This window comes from Mus musculus, chromosome 2 (assembly GCF_000001635.26).
Source record: "Mus musculus strain C57BL/6J chromosome 2, GRCm38.p6 C57BL/6J".
In the NCBI taxonomy this organism is placed as follows: domain Eukaryota; kingdom Metazoa; phylum Chordata; class Mammalia; order Rodentia; family Muridae; genus Mus; species Mus musculus.
Genome location: NC_000068.7, coordinates 83,902,051 through 83,909,550, shown reverse-complemented (window position 1 = coordinate 83,909,550; position 7,500 = coordinate 83,902,051).

Sequence of the window (7,500 nt, the reverse complement as noted above, 5' to 3'; positions counted from 1 at the left end):
TCGCTAACCGAATCCAAGAACACATCAAAACAATCATCCATCCTGACCAAGGAGGTTTTATTCCAGGGATGCAGGCATGGTTCAATATAGGAAAATCCATCAACATAATCCACTATATAAACAAACTCAAAGACAAAAACCACAAGATCATCTCGTTAGATGCTGAGAAAGCATCCGGCATAATCCAACACCCTTTCATGATAAAAGTCTTGGAAAGATCTAGAATTCGAGGCCCATACCTAAACATGATAAAAGCAATCTACAGCAAACCAGTAGCCAACATCAAAGTATATGGTGAGAAGCTGGAAGCAATCACACTAAAATCAGGGACTAAACAAGGCTGCCCACTTTCCTCCCTACCTATTCAACATTGTACTTGAAGTCCTAACCAGAGCAATTAAACAACAAAAGGAGATCAAGGAGATACAAATTGGAAAGGAAGAAGTCAAATGATATGATAGTATATATAACTGACCCAAAAAATTCCATCAGAGAACTCCTAAACCTGATAAACAGCTACAGTGAAGTAATGGTATATAAAATTAACTCAAACAAGTCAATGGCCTTTCTCTACACAAAGGATAAACAGGCTGAGAGAGAAATTAGGGAAGCAACACCCTTCTCAATAGTCACAAATAATATAAAATACCTTGGCATGACTCTAACTAAGGAAGTGAAACACCTGTATGATAAGAGCTTCAAGTCTCTGAAGAAAGAAATTAAAGGAAATCTCAGAAGATGGAAAGACCTCCCATGCTCATGGATTGGCAGGATCAATATAATAAAAATGGCTATCTTGCCTAAAGCAATCTAAAGATTCAATGCAATCCCCATCAAAATTCCAACTCAATTCTTCAACGAATTAGAAAGGGCAATCTGCAAATTCATCTGGAATAACAAAAAACCTAGGATAGCAAAAACTCTTCTCAAGGATAAAAGAACCTCTGGTGGAATCACTGTGCCTGACGTAAAGCTGTACTACAGAGCAATTGTGATTAAAAAAAAAAAAAAAAAACTGCATAGTGCTGGTATAGCGACAGAGAAGTAGACCAATGGAATAGAATTGAAGACCCAGAAATGAACCCACACACCTATGGTCACTTGATCTTCGACAAGGGAGCTAAAACCATCCAGTGGGGAAAAGACAGCATTTTCAACAAATGGTACTGGCACAACTGGCAGTTAACATGTAGAAGAATGCAAATTGATCCATTCCTATCTCCTTGTACGAAGGTCAAAACTAAGTCGATCAAGGAACTCCACATAAAACCAGAGACAGTGAAACTTATAGAGGAGAAGTTGGGAAAAGCCTCAAAGATATGGGCACAGGGGAAAAATTCCTGAATAGAACAACAGTGGCTTGTGCTGTAAGATTGAGAATCCACAAATGGGACCTCATAAAATTGCAAAGCTTCCGTAAGGCAAAAGACACTGTCAATAAGGCAAAAATGCCACCAACAGATTTGGAAAGGATCTTTACCTATCCTAAATCAGATAGAGGACTAATATCCAATATACATAAAGAACTCAAGAAAGTGGACTCCAGAAAATCAAATAACCCCATTAAAAAAATGGGGCTCAGCTGAGGAATTCTCAGCTGAGGAATACCAAATGGCTGAGAAGCACCTAAAAAAATGTTCAGCATCCTTAATCACCAGGGAAATGCAAATCAAAACAACCCTGAGATTCCATCTCACACCAGTCAGAATGGCTAAGATCAAAAATTCAGGTGACAGCAGATACTGGCGAGGATGTGGAGAAAGAGGAACACTCTTCCATTGTTGGTGGGATTGCAAGCTTGTACAACCACTCTGGAAATCAGTCTGGTGGTTCCTCAGAAAACTGGATATAGTACTACCGGAGGATCCCACAATACCTCTCCTGGGCATATATCCAGAAGCTGTTCCAACTGGTAAGAAGGACACATGCTCTACTATGTTCATAGAAGCCTTATTTATAATAGCCAGAAGCTGGAAAAACCCAGATGTCCCTCAACAGAGGAATGGATACAGAAAATGTGGTACATTTACACCATGGAGTACTACTCAGCTACTAAAATGAATGAATTTATGAAATTCCTAGCCAAATGGATGGACCTGGAGGGCATCATCCTGAGTGAGGTAGCCCAATCACAAAAGAACTCACATGATATGTACTCACTGATATGTGAATATTAGCCCAGAAACTTAGAATACCCAAAATACAAATACAATTTGCAAAACACATGAAACTCAAGAAGAAGGAAGACCAAAGTGTGGACACTTTGCCCCTTCTTAGAATTGGGAACAAAACACCCATGGAAGGAGTTACAGAGACAAAGTTTAGGGCTGAGACAAAAGGATGGACCATCTAGAGACTGCCATACCCGGGGATCCATACCATAATTAGCCTCCAAACGCTGACACCATTGCATATGCCAACAAGATTTTGCTGAAAGTACCTTGATATAGCTGTCTCTTGTGAGGCTATACCAGGGCCTGGCAAACACAGAAGTGGATGCTCACATTCAGCTATTGTATGGAACACAGGGGCCCCAATGGAGGATCTAGAGAAAGTACTCAAGGAGCTAAAGGTGTCCACAACCCTATAGATGGAACAGCAATATGAACTAATCAGTACCCCAGGAGCTTGTTTCTCTAGCTGTATATGTAGCAGAAGATGGCCTAGTCAGCTATCATTGGGAAGAGAGGCCCCTTGGTCTTGCAAACTTTATATGCCTCAGTACAGGGGAACGCCAGGGCCAAGAAGTGGGAGTGGGTGGGGAGGGCAGTGGGGTGGAGGGTCTGGCGGACTTTTGGGATAGCATTTGAAATGTAAATGAAGAAAATACCCAGTTTTAAAAAATAATAATAAATTTTTTAAAAAAAAAGAAAAAAATGCCTCTGAATTCTGAGAACTGAACTGCACTGACTACACTGCCTGCACAAACAGACTGGTCAGACTAATTAAACTCAACTTTGTTCAACCAAACTGCACCAAATTGCACTGAAGTAAACTCAACTGAGCTTCGCTGCACTGCCTGAACTCAACTGAACTGCACTCACTGAACTACCCTCCCTTCCTTTCTTGACCCACTCTGCCCTGCTCTCTCTTTAAGTAGCCTTTCTTTCTTGACTGTTCTCATAAGAGTTGGGCATAAACCCTATAGGTGTAACAACAATATGAACTAACCAGTAACCCCAGAGCTCGTGTCTCTAGCTGCTTATGTAGCAGAAGATAGCCTAGTTGGCCATGCCTGGGAAGAGAGGCCCCTTGGTATTGCAAACTTTATATGCCCCAATACAGGGGAATGCCAGGGCCAAGAAGTGGGGGTGGGTGGGTAGGGGAACAGGGTGGAGGGAGGGTATAGGGAACATTCAGGATAGCATTTGAAATGTATATAAAGAAAATAATAAAAAATAAATAAAAGAACAAAAGGAAGGAAAGAAAAAAAAAGAGTTGGGCATATAGTTCATTCATTCAAATCTTTTTCTGACTCATCACTGTCTGCTCCTCAATTAGATGTCGCTTTCAAACATGACTGCTTCCTTCTACAAATTAACTCTACCTTCATTGTTTGGGATTAAAGGTCTGTGCAAACGGTGTATCTGTATTCCAGCCAGAGGGATTAAAAGTATGTCATTCCAACCAGAGCACATGGACATAGAATGTCTTTGGATGTAACACAATACCAGAGCAGCCAAATTGCTGAATTAAAATTCCTCTACAGTTTCCTGTTCAGAAAAGAGCAGACCCTCAGGTGATACCATCCAAACGGGGCAAAACAAGATACAATAAGACAAGGCTAAGGTCCTCATATTGAGGCTGGACAAGGCAATCCAATAGGAGAAGAGTCCCAAGAGTAGGCAAAACAGAAGGACACCTGCCTGCAAGTTGCACTGGAGCAATGATGGTGCAGAATTTGTGGGAACAGCCATCCAATATTTGGTTTAATTTGAGGTCCATGCCATGAGAGTGACACCATGCCCTAAACTGCCTGGGTCACCAGAAACTGGATACTGGATAGCCCAAAGACCTAGGAAGAACCAAACATGACTGGCAAAAAAAAAAAAAAAAAAAAAAAAGACTCAATCAAACAATTCCTAGTAATAATTTGCTATACTCATACTCATAGATCAGTGTGCCTTATCCAGTTGTCATCAGAGATGTTTCCTCTCACAAAAGACAAGAGCTGGTTACAGAAACCCATACCCAGACATTGTGTAAAGAGAGAATTTAATTTGAAAGTGTCCATCAGGTGCCCCCTCCCCAGGAGACGGGGTACCTCATGAAAGAGGGGGTGGAAAGATAAGATGCATTTGAATTTTTAAAAAGTATTTAGACTAATCAAGAAAGTAATTACAAAAATGTAGCAACAATTGTGGGGCATTGGGCTATACGCAAACAGTCGAGCTGAGGACTGAACCCTGGAGAAACCCAGTGGTGATAATTCACCTACATGGCACGGTAGGTGTTCCTTCATGTCTTCTGGAACCCTGTCTGCTGTCAAAGTTACCACCTCCACAGCCCCCACAGGAGAACGAACGTACACAATGTCCCAAGCTTCTGACCTTCAGGCTAGACTCCTCCCAGTTACCTAGCAATGGCAAGATAACAGTCCACCATAAGAGGGGCTGCTTGGCCCCACCTCACTCTCTCCTCTCCTCATGCTCTCCTCTGACTCTCTTACTCTCTCCTCTGACTCTCTTACTCTCTCTCCCTCTCCCTCTCTCTTTCTTACTCTCTAGCCTTTCTTCTCTCTCTCCTTTTCCCCCCTTCTCTCCTCTTGGCCATGGCCTCTCTCTCTCTCTCTCTCTCTCTCTCTCTCTCTCTCTCTCTCTCTCTCTCTCTCTCTCTTTCCTTTTCTTTTCTTTTCTTTTCCCCCCTGCCTTTCTACAATAAAGCTCTAAAACCATAGATTGTCTCTGTTCATCAAGGTCTGCTGTGCTTGGATGATGGGATAGGCTTTCTCCTAAATAGCTGTTTCTCATCTCCCATCAGAAGGCCTTCCTGTGCTCCAGCCACGGACTGGACTAAGGACTCTCACCTGCGTGGGAACCTCTCCCTCTGCCCTCTCTCTTGTATCCCCGGGGCCAAGGGTGTCACTCCAGGGCCCCTGGTATTGTGAGCTAACCCTTGTCCACCCCCATCGAATGGGGTCAGTGGCTTAGATGCCCACCCAGGGTCGAGTGGAAAGCATCTGGCAGCCCTCCCACATCTGCCTGCCCAGAGCATAGGTGGAACTCTGGCCAGACGCGGGCTCTTTTCCTTCCCCTCTCTTCCCCTACCCCCCTTAGTACCACAAACAATGAATGACAATGAGCCACATTTTAAAACTGAAAGTTTGGCTTGTTTCTGATATTTAAATGAATACATATATTTGTCAACAAACCCAGAATTTATCAAACTAATTGTTTAAAACATAGGTTAAGGAAAAGCCAATGTAATTCTTTATTTATCCCAATATTTCCTTTACAACAAATATTTGTCTTCTCAAAATCATCCCTAGGGAAAGGATAAATGTTTTAGAAAGCAAAACTGTGGAAGAGAAAAATGATATCCACATGCTAGCCAAGAAAAATGATGCTATAAAATAGTTTTGTAAGAAAGATATTAGTTGACTTAGTTACAGTTTTACTGGTGTGAAGAGACACCATGACCAAGGCAACTCTTACAAAGGAAAACATTTAATTGGGGCTGGCTTACAGTTTCAGAGGTTCAGTCCATTACCATTATGGCAGGAAGCATGGCACCAGCAGGCAGGCACTGTGCTGGAGGAGCTAAGAATTCTGCATCTTGATCCATAGGCAGCAGGAAGAAACTGTGTCCACACTGGGTATAGCTTAGGCATAAGAGAGCTCTAAGCCTGTCCCCACTGTAATATACATCCTCCAAAAAGGCCATACCTATTCCAACAAGGCCACACCTCCTAATAGTGCCAATCCCTATGGCCAAGCAATCAAACAAATCATTAAAGGCCATACCTATTCAAATTATCATACTAGTCTTATGCTAATCAAACTTTTCTGTGAAGGTTTCACAATGACTTTGGGTTTTATTGTTGAATAATATGTTACTTACAAAATATATCTGATCTAATAGCAATTTCTTGGGATAATAAGCAGCAGCTATTATGTAACCAGCACTAGCATTGATCACAATTTGGGAAGTGAGTTTTGGTGACTCAAAGAAGGGAAGTTGACTAGTCTTGTTATTTTGTTAAACAGATTCCAGGCAGAGTATCTCCCTGCTTATGACAAGGGAGAAATCCCCCCCAGTAGCATAGGCAGTGGCTTTTCTATCAGGCTGGACAGGTCCCAGAAGAATAAATAAGTTAGTGTGTACCAAAGGTATGTGGATAACACATTGATGAAGGCACTGCCCTAGCTCCACTCCCTTTTTTTTTTTTTTAACCACTGCTAAGACCACATCTAGTAACTAGGTACCATCCACTTTTAACTGCCCTACTTAGCTGACCCATTCAGAAACCAAGCCCAAAACACTGCTAGTGCCCAACACTGAATGTGTCAAATTCACATTGTGATATATTGCAAATGAAACCAACCCATTTTATAATCCTATAATAGGTTAGTGTAAGTCAAATAAAGCCAAACTTCCTTCCCCACGTTGTTATTGGTAATGATGTTTATCACAGCAACAGAAAGCCAGCTAGTCTAAGTAATCTCTTAATTCAGACCCACATATTCTCTTCTACAATACACACTAGTAGGACTATATCTTAAGGATATTAGGCCATATGGGCACCAGCACATCCCTGGCTGGGTTTATTAATTAAGACTTAGCTATAATTATACATCTATTGACCATAAAAGAAGGTAAAGATAAATTCATGAGGGAGCACACTTCAGTCTTACAGAGAAAAACTTTGTATTCAAACAAGAGGATTGTCTTCCTCATTTTCAGGAAAGCCAAGAGGGTCAGAGCTGTAAAACTGAAAGGGAGATCATTAACATTCTCTCAGAGTCCTACATTTTTTTCTAACCATGATGTGAGGCTGACATAATTTGCCTGCACTGGTTGAATATTTGTTGCAGCTTGGCCACACCACTAAGGCTGGGCTTTCTGCTCTTTCTCCCTTCCTGATGACCCCAAGTGTTTATGAACTCATTGTGTGCAGGCGTGTTTATACAGTCATTGGCAAAGTCCATTCCCTTTCTCATTCAGTATCCAGTTATCCACATCATTTCATTATTGATTTCTAGGCTAGCTGTGAGCTTAACAGTGCCAATCCATTCACATGGTTTCTGACCTTTTTCAAAGGACTCCTAACTCTCACCAACTAGTACATACCAATCCTATTCAGCCCCTTAATTTCAATGATTAACCAGTGAAGAATTTCAATAACTGGTCACTGGCCTAAAGTCAAAAGATGCCACATTCCATGAACTAGAAAATGATCCTCTGCATGAGCAACAAGTACTCTTAACTTGCAAGCAATGTCACCAGGCCCTGGTCATTCCTGTGGGTTGGAAGAACAGGGATACAACCTTCTCTGACTGA